Source organism: Haematobia irritans, chromosome 1 (genome assembly GCF_050003625.1).
Source record: "Haematobia irritans isolate KBUSLIRL chromosome 1, ASM5000362v1, whole genome shotgun sequence".
NCBI classification, from domain to species: Eukaryota; Metazoa; Arthropoda; class Insecta; order Diptera; family Muscidae; genus Haematobia; species Haematobia irritans.
Genome location: NC_134397.1, coordinates 34,542,775 through 34,556,616, shown reverse-complemented (window position 1 = coordinate 34,556,616; position 13,842 = coordinate 34,542,775). Strand labels below are relative to the sequence as shown.

At 28.5% G+C, this 13,842-nt stretch overlaps 1 long non-coding RNA gene across 1 annotated transcript; it reads right to left on the bottom strand.

Annotated features, from left to right (window-relative positions):
- Positions 1 to 10,047: 10,047 nt before the first annotated feature.
- Positions 10,048 to 10,674, bottom strand: LOC142238122 (uncharacterized). The gene is made up of 2 exons (XR_012722657.1): positions 10,301 to 10,674; positions 10,048 to 10,235 (listed from the first exon to the last, which is right to left on the bottom strand). It is a non-coding gene; the product is annotated as an uncharacterized LOC142238122 (long non-coding RNA).
- Positions 10,675 to 13,842: the final 3,168 nt, after the last annotated feature.

Sequence of the window (13,842 nt, the reverse complement as noted above, 5' to 3'; positions counted from 1 at the left end):
TGCAAAATTTTATTTTCATAGAAAAGTTTATTTATACAGAAATTTTTCTCAAAATTTTATTTCTTTAGAAAATTTTTTCAAAATTTTATTTCTATAAGAAATGTTCTCAATATTTTATTCCTTTAGGAAATTTGCTTAAAATTTTTTCTGTACAAAATATTGTCATAATTTCTATGGAAAATTTCCTCAAAATGCTATTCCTTTAGGAAATTTCATATCCATGGAAAAATTTTTTTTAAAGATCGTTAGAAAATTTTCCCAAAATTTTGTTGCTATAGAAAATTTTCTCATAATTTTATTTCTACAAAACATTTTTTCTCAAGTTTATTTTTATAGGAGATCTTCTCAAAATTTTATTTCTGTAAAAAATTTTGTCAAAATTTTATTTCTATAGAAAGTTTTGTCAAAATGTTATTTCTTTAGGAAATTTTTTAAAACTTTTATTTCCATAGAAAATGTATTTCTATGAAAAATGATGCACAATTTTAATTCCATAGAAAATTTATTTCTACAGAAAATTTCATCAAAATGTTAATTCTTTAGAATTTGTTTTTCAAAATTTTATTTCTATAAGAAATTTTCTCAATATTTTATTCCTTTAGGAAATTTTCTTAAGTTTTTTTTTTATAAAATTTTGTCAAAATTTTATTTCTATGAAAAATTTCCTCAAAATATTATTCCTTTAGGAAATTTCATATCCATGGAAAAATTAAAAAAAATTTATTTCGTTAGAATATTTTCCCAAAATTCTATTTCTACAGAAAATTTTCTCATAATTTTATTTCTACAAAACATTATCTCTCTTATTTCTACAAAACATTCTTTTCTCAAGTTTATTTCTATAGGAGATCTTCTCAAAATTTTATTTCTGTAAAAAATTTTGTCAAAATTTTATTTCAATAGAAAATTTTGTCAAAATGTTATTTCTTTAGGAAATTTTTTAAAACTTTTATTTCTATAGAAAATTTATTTCTATAAAAAATGTTGCAAAATTGTATTTCCATAGAAAAATTTATTTCTACAGAAAATTTTGTCAAAATATTGTTTCTTTAGAAATTTTTTTTCAAAATTTTATTTTTATAAGACATTTTCTCAATATTTTTGCCTTTACGAAATTTGCTTAAACTTTTTTTCTGTAAAAACTTTGTCAAAATTTTATTTTTATGGAAAATTTCCTCAAAATGTTATTCCTTTAGGAAATTTCATAACCATGGAAAATTGTTTTAAAAATTTATTTCGTTAGAAAACTTTCCCAAAATTCTATTTCTATAGAAAATTTTCTCATAATTTTATTTCTACAAAACATTATCTCTCAAGTTTATTTTTATAGGAGATCTTCTCAAAATTTTATTTCTGTAAACAATTTTGTCCAAATTTTATTTCTATACAAAATTTTGTCAAAATGTTATTTCTTTAGGAAATTTTTTAAAACTTTTATTTCTATAGAAAATTTATTTCTATAAAAAATATTGCAAAATATTATTTCCATAGAAAAATTTATTTCTACAGAAAATTTTGTCAAAATATTATTTCTTTAGAAAATTTTTTTCAAAATTTTATTTTTATAAGAAATTTTCTCAATATTTTATGCCTTTAGGAAATTTGCTTAAAATTTTTTTCTGTACAAAATTTTGTCAAAATTTTATTTCTATGGAAATTTTCCTCAAAATGTTAATCCTTTAGGAAATTTCATAACCATGGAAAATTTTTTTTAAATTTATTTCGTTTGAAAATTTTCCCAAATTTTTGTTTCTATAGAATATTTGCTCATAATTTTATTTGTACAAAACATTTTTTCTCAAGTTTATTTTTATAGGAGATCTTCTCAAAATTTTATTTCTATAAAAAATTTTGTCAAAATTTTATTTCTTTAGTAAATTTTGTCAAAATGTTATTTCTACAAAAATTTTTACAAAATTTATTTCTATAAAAAATTTTCTAAAAATTTCATTCCTTTAGAAAACTTTGTCTAAATTTTATATCCATAGAAAATTTTCTCAAAATTTTATTTCTATAGAAAATTTTCCAAAATTTTATTCTTATAGAAAACTTCCTCAACATTTTTTTCCGTAGAAAATTTTCTCAAAAATTTGTTTCTTTACAAAATTTTGTCAAAATTTTATTTCTATAGAAAAAATTCTTAAACTTTTATTTCTATAGAAAATTTTGTCAAAATTTTATTTCCATAAAAAAATTACCATCATGTTATTTCATTAGAAACTTTTTACAAAATGTATTTCTATAGAAAATTTTCTCAAAGTTTTATTGCTTTAGAAAATTTTTACAAAATGTTATTTATATAAAAAAATTCTCAACATTTTATTCCTTTAGAAAACTTTGTCGAAATTTTATATCCGTAGAAAATTTTCTCAAAATTTTATATCTAAAGAAATTTTTCTAAAAATTTTATTCCTATAGAAAATTTTCTCAACATATTTTTATACATAAAATTTTCTTAAAATTTTATTTTAGAAATTTTGTCTAAATTGTAGATAGAAAAACTATCTCAAAGTTTTATTTATGTGTAAAATATTCTAAAAATGTTATTTATATAGAAAATCTTCCCATAATTTCAGCACAATAGAATATTTTCTAAAAATTTTATTTGTTAGGTAACGCCGACTATCAAAAACCTTTTTTCGGGAGGTTCAAGTGTAGTTCACTATGGGTTGATTGAGTTACCCGAATTTATTCTGATAATTGGTTGATAGATTTGCTGCAGGTAGGAATGTGGTAATTCCGAAACAGCTGTACACGCAACCGTCTTGCAGTCAATTGGGATTTGCCCAAATAAATTTGACAAGCATACTTTTCCTCCGTTGGTTAAGCTATACTTGTAGACAATGCATGGTTTGAAGCTTAAATCAAAAACAACAATAATCTATAGAAAATTTTCTCAAATTTTATTTAAGAATGTAAAATTTCTCAATATCTTATTTTTATAGGAAATTTTCTCCAAATTTTATTTCTATAAAAAATATTTCCAACATGTTATTTCAATAAAAAATTTTTTCTATAGAAAATTGTCTCAAGATTTTATTCCTTTAGAAATTTTCCACAAAATGTTATTCCTATAAAAACAAATTTCTTAAAAATGTATTCCTTTAGAAAACTTTATCTAAGTTTTATATCCATAGAAAATTTTTTCACGTTTCAATTTTCTCACGATTCAATAGAAATTTTTTTCAAAATGTTATTCCTTTAAAAAACTTCGTCTAAATTGTAGAACCATAGAAAATTTTCTCAAAAAAAATTTTTTATAGAAAATTTTCCTAAAATTTTATTACTATAGAAAATATTGTCAAAATTTTATTTCTATAGGAAATTTTCTCAAAATTTTTATCCTTAGAAATTTTTAACTCAAAATTTTATTTCCACATAAAATTTTCTCAGTATTTTATTTCCATAGAAAATTGTGTCAAAAATATTATAGAAAATTGAATACATTTAGCTGGAGGAGGGTAAATGCCAAATTTTACCAAACATCAACAACAATATAACAATCTACCAAACAGTAAAAAAATTACCATTTTTGGTAGAATTCTACCAACTGCGGCAACCGTGATTAGGATCGGGAGATTTTGGTTGCCATTGTGCTATATGAATGAAGCAACGAACCTCCTTTTCAAGCCATTCTCGATTAACCCGTGTTGCCAGCAACAGTGCTGAGTTCTGTTGGTTTGTTTGTTTGCTCATTAGTTCAAATTTCTGAATCAGTTTAGATTTGTTCTTTATGGTTACCTTCGGCATGAACGATGACCCCCAAACGACTGAAAAAGCCATCACTTTCCGCGTGAATGTGACTCTGCGGTATTTAGGCTCATTCCCAGTGAAGCTTCCTCCTGAGATGATCGACACTTGTATGTATGGTATTTTTTTAGTGCAAGCCTTATTTTCCAAATTACTCAAGAAGCAAATCTACAACGGATTGAGATGCAGAGATTTTGGTGGCCTCTTTAAGTCATTCTCGATTAACTCGTGCTAAGTGCGTTAGTGCTGAGTCCTGCTAGAATGTCCACGGTCTGCGGCTGGTATTGGTCGGCTCAGGACTTAAAATTTTAGAATAATTTTAGATTTGTTCGAATTGGCTATCCTTGGCATGAATTATGGCCTTCTAACGGCCTTCAAAGGCATCACATTCTGCACTGTTTGGCTCTGTGATATTTAGGCCCATTTCCGCCGTATTGATGTTTCCAACACTTTCGTATTAGTGTCAACCTTCCTCATCAAAATGTCCTAGGCGGATTGAGATCCAGATATTTTGGTGGCCATTGTGCGGTAGAAATGAAGCGAAGAAAATCATTTTTAAGCCATTGTCGGTTGACGCATGATGAGCGTGATGGTTCTGACTGCTACTGGAGTGTCAATGATCTGCGGCCGAAAAGTTTATAAGCCCAGTTATTCTATACTGTCGTTTGGATATTTTTCCGATAATATTCGGTATTTATTTTGACCCCATGGGCAATGAATACGAGCGGGTAGCGGACATCGGCCGATACGATAGCCCACACCTTTGCCATCATTGGCGCTTGAGTTCAGGTGATCAATCGAAGGTGTACATTTTCAGCTTACCTTTTTGGCAAGTAAGCCCAGGTTACTGGCCGAATTCGTGCAAGCGCCGCATCCCTTTGTCTTTATACAGTTTAACTATTTTTGTGCATCGTCGAGCTCATGCACTTTTTGGAAATTCAGTGGCTTTAGTTTAATTTTATTTTTCAAAATGTTTCTCTTTTCTACTGCTTGGACATGGATTTCCAACAAATCTGGTTTTCAATATGTTTCTCTTTTCTACTGCTTGGACATGGATTTCCAACAAATCTGGTTTTCACTTTTCGGATCATTTCTGTTGCGATACTATTTTGTCTTCGTCCACTTTTTCGACGCGATGAAACACTGCCAGTATAACGGTAAGGACAATGGTATGAAGAACTAAAATTTATTCACACTTAAATGCTGAGGGTTTTGAACACTTGCTGTTTTCCTGCCAAATATGAAGTAATCACACAATCATGCTTAAATTCCATCACGAATCACTTTATTTATGAATGCAATAGACCAAAATGATTTTGTATGCTTGCAAACAATAAAATAAGCTGTCACTGGAAGAAATCTGTCAGTATTACAACTTTTTTTATAATACCTCTTAACTGAGTCAACTAGCCTACTCAGCATAACTTCTCCTCTTTTCACACTTGATTAGTCATTAAAATCTGCAAATTTATTTCACTTCTGTTGCACACAAAGCAACTATAATTTTTTGAACAACTCAAATTTCCCAAGAGTTAATTCAAAAAGGCATAACCTAATAACAAAAAAAAAGCCATAAAGAAAAGGCACTACGACTAGTTTTTCATGTATAATTCCATTAGTTTATCTTCTAACTTCTATCCAAAAACTAGTCCAATAAACATGCAAATTCGGTTGAAGAAAAGAAAATAGCATATATCCTTTTGTCGCTTTTTTTTGCCGTTCAGCTAGGGAACTGTGACAACATTCCATTTCTGGAGGGTGTTCGTTCTAACTCTTTTGACCAACTTTGCGAAAGAACAACCAAAATGGGAGACCACGATCAGCAATTTGAAATTTTTGCAAAAGAATTTCAAAAATGTTCTACTTTTCATGAAATATCGAAACATGCAAATTGTATTAACAATTTTATGCAAACATGTTAACAAGGCTAAGAGTAAGAATTGAATTATGTTATATGCTCTCCTAACCACACTGACACAAGTACAAACATATACAAATAGAAGGAAAAAGGTCATGATTTCAAACACTGAGAGGAATTTGACAGGGAGAAATGTAATAAATGGATTTTTATTTAACCCTTAAATGGGCACTGTATCTTTTATGATAAAACCAGAAAAAATCGTATGTCTTAAAATTTGTACCGAATTCTATGAAATCAAGTTTGTTGTATTTAATACATCATAAGTCTATTTCCAAAAATATGGTTTTTCGTGGAGGTGGAACACCCCCTATCGATTTATTTTTAAGTATACTTGGCGATATTAATTTTTCAATTACAGTGAAACCTCTCATGCTTCGATACTCTTAAAACCGGACACCTCCCAAAAATGGACCATTTTAGTGAAACGTTTGCTATATTATCACATTAAAGTTAACATCTCATAAGTGGACACCATCCAAATGCGGTCAAAATTCAAGCGAGTTTTCACTTCTAAGAGGTTCCACCGTACTTGAATCGGTCCATGTTTTGTCGTAGCTCCCATATAAAGGGTGATTCTTTTGAGGTTAGGATTTTCATGCATTAGTATTTGACAGATCACGTGGGATTTCAGACATGGTGTCAAAGAGAAAGATGCTCAGTATGCTTTGACATTTCATCATGAATAGACTTACGATCTGCCACAACGTCGAATTTTCAGTGAATGGGCCCTAGAAAAGTTGGCAGAAAATCCGCTTTTTTATCGACAAATTTTGTTCAGCGATGAGGTTCATTTCTGGTTGAATGGCTACGTAAATAAGCAAAATTGCCGCATTTGGAGTGAAGAGCAACCAGAAGCCGTTCAAGAACTGCCCATGCATCCCGAAAAATGCACTGTTTGGTGTGGTTTGTACGCTGGTGGAATCATTGGACCGTATTTTTTCAAAGATGCTGTTGGACGCAACGTTACGGTGAATGGCGATCGCTATCGTTCGATGCTAACAAACTTTTTGTTGCCAAAAATGGAAGAACTGAACTTGGTTGACATGTGGTTTCAACAAGATGGCGCTACATGCCACACAGCTCGCGATTCTATGGCCATTTTGAGGGAAAACTTCGGAGAACAATTCATCTCAAGAAATGGACCGGTAAGTTGGCCACCAAGATCATGCGATTTGACGCCTTTAGACTATTTTTTGTGGGGCTACGTCAAGTCTAAAGTCTACAGAAATAAGCCAGCAACTATTCCAGCTTTGGAAGACAACATTTCCGAAGAAATTCGGGCTATTCCGGCCGAAATGCTCGAAAAAGTTGCCCAAAATTGGACTTTCCGAATGGACCACCTAAGACGCAGCCGCGGTCACCATTTAAACGAAATTATCTTCAAAAAGTAAATGTCATGGACCAATCTAACGTTTCAAATAAAGAACCGATGAGATTTTGCAAATTTTATGCGTTTTTTTTTTTTAAAAAGTTATCAAGCTCTTAACAAATCACCCTTTAGATCTAACTCTCGATATGGCATCTACACATCGTTAATTTATATCTGTGTCTACATTTGGATAGGTCGATATAATTTGTATCTTTCCTCGTTTATATATAGGCCTTTTTATAGACCCTCCTCACACTGAAAATAATATTGTCGTGAGGTCAAAGATTTCATGTCTTTAAAATACGAATACAAATTTTGCTTAGCATAGAAGACGCATTTCTCTAAAATAAAGTTATTTTCCTTGTCCAAAAGTCGATAAACTTTTCAATGAAGTCGTATTGTCCTCATAATTAAGTGATTTGACTTAAAAATGGGTATCTTAACATGAAAGAAAAAATTTATAGACTAAGGTCAACTTGACTTTAATAATTGAGAAAAATTCTTTAAATTTAATGAAATTGTCTTTAAATTTGTTGTCTTTTTGCCTCTTGACTACAAAGCAAAAAATCGTTCAAATATAGGACATGTTTTTCAAAACTTTATTTTAAAGAAGTTTTTTACTTCAAACATAGCATAATTTCTACTGGAAGTCGAGTCCTAATTTGGAAAATAAAGCTGCCGTTAACTCGTTTTTAAAGGTCTTTGATAGCATATGAAGAAAAAAAGCTGAGAAGGCAAAAAATTTAAATTTGCTTCCTAGAAGCAAGTACACAAAACCTAAATTTAAAAGAGAATTGTGTCTTAAAATATCCTTACTTGTATTCTGCGCTTCTTTGGCTCGGAATCAATACCAAATTTTTTAAAGTAAAGACAAAATCTTTGGAACCGAGTATGCTTTTTTTTCAGTGCACGATTTGAATGTTTGGGCTTCCAAACAATGAAATTTTTATCCGACTTGCCTGAAATTGGAAATGTAGACGTATTTTAGATGTTAAAAATAAGTGTGTTGAATGTAATGTGTATCGGTCCATGTTTAAATATAGCTCTAATATAGGTCAATCTCTTGATTTGACTTGCACTTCTAGACACATAATTTTTTGCGATTTGCCTGACTTTGAATTTAATTTCATAAGGGGATAGAAAATGCCTTTACCATTCAAATTGCCCGAAGTTAGAAATAAAATTTTCCGATTCGAAGTTAGAAATAAAAATGATTTCGACCAATTTTTTCATGGGTGTTTGAGGCCATATATTAACACCACGTACCAAATTTCAACTGAATCAGATGAATTTTGGTCTTCCAAGAGACTCCGGAGGTCAAATCTGGTGATCGGTTTATATGGGGGCTATATATAATTATGGACCGATGTGGACCAATTTTTGCATGGTCATTAGAGACCATATGTTAACACCATGTACCAAATCTCAGCCGGATCGGAAGAAATTTGCTTCTCTTAGAGGCTCCGCAAGCCATATCGGGGGATCGGTTTATATGGGGGGCTATATATAATTATGTACCGATGTGGACCAATTTTTGCATGATTGTTAGAGACCATATACTAACACTATGTATTAAATTTCAGACGGATCGGATGAAATTTGCTTCTCTTAGAGGCTCCGCAAGCCAAATCGGGAGAACAGTTTATATGGAGGCTATATATAATTATGGACCGATGTGGACCGATTTTTGCACGGTTGTTAGATACCATATACTAAGACCTTGTACCAAATTTCAGCCGGATCGGATGAAATTTGCTTCTCTTAAAGGCTCCGCAAGCCATATCGGGGGATCGGTTTATATGGGGACTATATATAATTATGCACCGATGTGGACCAATTTTTGCATGATTGTTGGAGACCATATATTAACACCATGTACCAAATTTCAGCCGGATCGGATGAAATTTGCTTCTCTTAGAGTATTCGCAAGCCAAATTTGGGGGTTCGTTTATATGGGGGCTATACGTAAAAGTGGACCGATATGGCCCATTTGCAATACCGTCTGACCTACATCAATAACAACTACTTGTGCAAAGTTTCAAGTCGATATCTTGTTTCGTTCGGAAGTAAGCGTGATTTCAACAGAAGGACGGACGGACATGCTCAGATCGACTCAGAATTTCGCCACGACCCAGAATATATATACTTTATGGGGTCTTAGAGCAATATTTCGAAGTGTTACAAATGGAATGACAAAGTTAATATACCTCCATCTTATGGTGGAGGGTATTATAATCAAGTGTGCAATAGTTCATCGAAATCGTTTCAGATTTCAAAAATTGCCTTAATTTGCTTCGAATTTTGCGCAAGGGGTTCGTTTAATAGTATCGTCAATTGTGCCAAATTTTGTTGAAATCGGTTCAGATTTAGATATAGCTCCCATACATATTTTTCGTCCGATTTCCACTTATATGGGCTCAAAAGCCAGATTTTTCCCAGATTTGATTCAAATTTTGCACAAGTAGTACGTTTATTAGTGTCATTAATTGTGCCAAATTTGGTTGAAATCGGTTCAGATTTAGATATAGCTCCCATATATACAATTCTTAAAATTGTTATTTAGAAATAGCATCTAGATCAATTTATTAAAAATTTTCTCGGAAAATAGTAGAAGCGTCTTCGATAATAATTTATATTTAGTATGCATTTTTTCCCATTCTATCTTACTATTTTCCAGTGTATCTTACAAACATGTGCATACACTCAGTGTTCTCTTATTTCGTACAAAAACATGCATATGTGTGTGTGCGTCAACGACAACCCGCTTGTTCAAGTAACTAGTTATTGACTATTAAATTCACCTATCACCAATAAGTACCACTAGTTACTCCCAAATCTACTCGACATGTATTTAACTGGTGAATTTAACATGGGGATGTCATTGGAGGTAGCCAATTGGATATCCTTAGCACTACGTTTAGCACAAGAAATAAGTAGTAACTGTGGGATACATATATAAATACCTTCATTTCAGTATTGTAATAATTATACCACAAATCGATTAAAATATAATTTGATTATTTTAATTTATTTATTAACATGAATTATATTAAATTAAAATTAAATATATTTCACAAATATATTTAAAGGTAAAATTAAAAAATACAAAACATAAAACTTAATTTAAATACATAATAGAAAGGTGTCTTTACGGGAACGCACCGCATAGCATGTACATCTGAATGATAGTGGTACCTGAAAATAAAGAATATAATTAACAAAATAATGCAAAATGCATACCATATTATTAGTGTACTTACTAAAAAAACTTCCGCAATATATCCAAACACGTTTTATTAAATTGTTTTCTAATGCTCTGCAAAAAACGTCTTGCTACGAAACCAACAGAAAACTAACTAAATTATCAGTTTCTGAAAATTCTAAAGTATTGAGATGAGCTTTGTTGTTTTTTTTTTTTTTTGTTCTTTAAAATAACGGATAATTATCTCAGAGAGCTGTAAAAATTGTCCAGCAAATAAGAGAGTTCTCCCGCGTCGATTTTACAGGCAACCAGTTATCTGTGTTATAATTATTCGACTATTCCAAGGATTACTTATCTCCTCTTAAATAACCAGTCAACCTTGTAGTTGTTTATATAAATAGCGAAAATGCGACAATGGCTTCTTGCCGAACAAGCGGGAAGACAACGACATTTGCGAATGTATATCTTAAGGAGGAGGGGTGAAAGATGTTCATGCATAACATACACATAGACTATTAGAATTGTATTCGTTAGTTTTTCTTCTCTTGTATGCAGAATCTGTGAGCTGAAGAAAAAAGAAAAGTTTTACGACTTCAGATATGCCTTAAATATGTTTTAAAACTTTTTTCACTATCCAAATTCCATTCTATGGTTTAGTGTTTACCAATGTTTTCAGATATAATAGAGTGACTTCGTAATAAAATGTTCAAAAATTGGCTTAAATATAAATGTGGGACGAAGAAAGAAGTCTGATGGGAGGGAGCGCTCGTGGTGCAATGGTTAGAATGGCCACCCTTTAGTCCTTTTTTAATTTTAATTTCTATTATAAATATAATTAAAATTAAATTTTAAATTACAAGCCAATATTTATTTAATTCATATATTTATTGGTGTGGCTCCTTATCCTCTTAACAGTGTCAAGCGATAGAACAACAAAAAAGGTAAAATGATTGAACTTAAATTCATTCCCATTTACACAATATTTGTTTCTTTTTTATCTTCAACTTGGGGGCACATTTTGAAACTTTCTTTTCTCCTTTATACCAAATGAGATTTTTGAGATACGTTTGCAATGCAGCTTTGGACTAATTGAACATTGAAAACCCCAAACACATAGTTCAAACTAGGTCAAATGGGTTTTTGACGAAGCATATGGAAGTCTCTACGTTTAGTTAAATACACCTTGGATATCGTCTATGGCAGAGAATGAAAAATGTTCGAGAAAAAACAAAAACGAAACACGAAAATACTAAGTAAAGAAGAATATATAAAGTTCTAATTTGCAATTGGGTTAACTATAAGGAGCAACAAATTACCAAATTAGCTTAAAGTTTGCAAAAAAAACTTTTATTTTCATAGATTGATATAATTAAGGAAAAACGAGAACTGTTAGTTGGAAACTAGCAAATAATTCAGGGTTCGATATTTTTTTATAACAGCAATATATAAACAACTCGTGTATGGTTAATGTGGATTTAAGGCAAAGAAAATTAAATTGAATTAAAATTTTTGTAGTCTCAATATTGAAACAAGTATATACGGGCGTAATTCGGGAAGGCCAGAAATAAGTAGAAATCTAGAAATATTTTATTTCTATAGAAAATTTTGTCAAAATGTTATTTCTATTGAATATTTTGACAAATTTTTTTTTGTATAGAAAGTTTTCTCAACAATTTATTTCTATAGAACATTTTCTTAACATTTTATATCTGTAGAAAATTTTGCCAAAATTTTATTTCGAAAAAATTTTATAATTTTATAATTATATAAGAAAATTTTCCCAAATATTTATTTCTATAGAAAATTTTGTCAAAATTTTATTTTTAGAGGAAATGCTGTCAAAAATTTTATTTCTATAAAAAATTACGTCAAAATTTTATTTTTATAGAAAATTTTATCAAAATTTTATTTCTATAGAAAATTTTGTCAAAATTTTATTTCTGTAGAAAATTTTCTCAAAATTTTGTTTCCATAGAAAATTTTGTCAAAACTTTATTTCTGTAGAAAGTTATGTCAAAATTTTATTTTTATAGAAAATTTTATTTCTATAGAAAATCTTGTCAAATTTTTATTTCTATAGAAAATTTTCTCAAAATTTTGTTTCTATAGAAAATTTTGTCAAAACTTTATTTCTGTAGAAAATTATGTCAAAATTTCATTTCTATAGAAAATTTTATCAAAATTTTATTTCTAAAGAAAATTTTATCAAAATTTTATTTCTAAAGAAAATTTTGTCAAAATTTTATTTCTAAAGAAAATTTTATCAAAATTTTGTTTCTATAGAAAATTTTTTCAAAATTTCTATAAAAGACTTTCTCAAAATTTTGTTTCTATAAAAATTTTGTCAAAATGTTATTTCTTTGAAAATTTTATTTCTATAGAAAACTTTTCCAACATTTTATTTCTACAAACATTTTTGTCAAAATTTCTTTAGAGCTTGTTGTCAAAATTTAATTTCTATAGAAAATTTTGTCAAAATTATATTTGCATAGAAAATGTTTTGTCAAGATTTTATTTCTATAGAAATTTTTGTCAAAATTTTATTTCTATAGAAAATTTTTTCAACATTTTGTTTCTATAGAAAATTTTCTCAAAATTTTGTTTTTATAGAAAATTTTGTCAAAATTTTATTTATTTTGTCAGAATTGTATATCTATAGAAAACTTAGTCAAAAAAATGGTTTCTATAAAAAAATTTAAACATTTTATTTCTATAGAAAATTTTCTCAAAAAGTTTATTTCTGTAGAAAATTTTGTCAAAATTTTATATCAATAGAAAATTTTGTCAAGATTTTATTTCTATAGAAAATTTTGTCAAAATTTTATTTCAATAGAAAATTTTGTAAATATTTTATTTCTATAGAAAATTTTGTCAAAATTTTATTTCTACAGAAATTTTTGTCATAATTTCTTTAGAGCTTGTTGTCAAAACTTAATTTCTATAGAAAATTTTGTCAAAATTTTATTTTTAAATAAAATTGTGTCAAAATTTTATTTCTAAATAAAATTTTGTCAATATTTTATTTCCAAAGAAATTTCTATCAAAATGTTATTTCTGTAGAAAATGTTATACATTTTCTACAGAAATAACATTTTTTATATGTATAAAAGACTTTCTCCAAATTTTATTTCTATAGAAAATGTCTCACAATTTTGATATTTTAGAGAATTTTTTCAGAATTGTATACTATAGAAAACTTTGTGAAAATTGTATTCCTATAGAAATTTTTCTAAAAATTTTATTTCCATAAAAAAATTTGGTTTCTATAAAAAAATTGTCAAAATTTTAGTTCTATAGAAAATTTTCTCAAAAATTTTGTTTCCATAGAAAATTTTGTCAAAACTTTATTTCTGTAGAAAGTTATGTCAAAATTTTATTTTTATAGAAAATTTTATTTCTATAGAAAATCTTGTCAAATTTTTATTTCTATAGAAAATTTTCTCAAAATTTTGTTTCTATAGAAAATTTTGTCAAAACTTTATTTCTGTAGAAAATTATGTCAAAATTTTATTTTTATAGAAAATTTTATCAAAATTTTATTTCTATAGAAAATTTTGTCAAAATTTTATTTCTGTAGAAAATTTTCTCAAAATTTTGTTT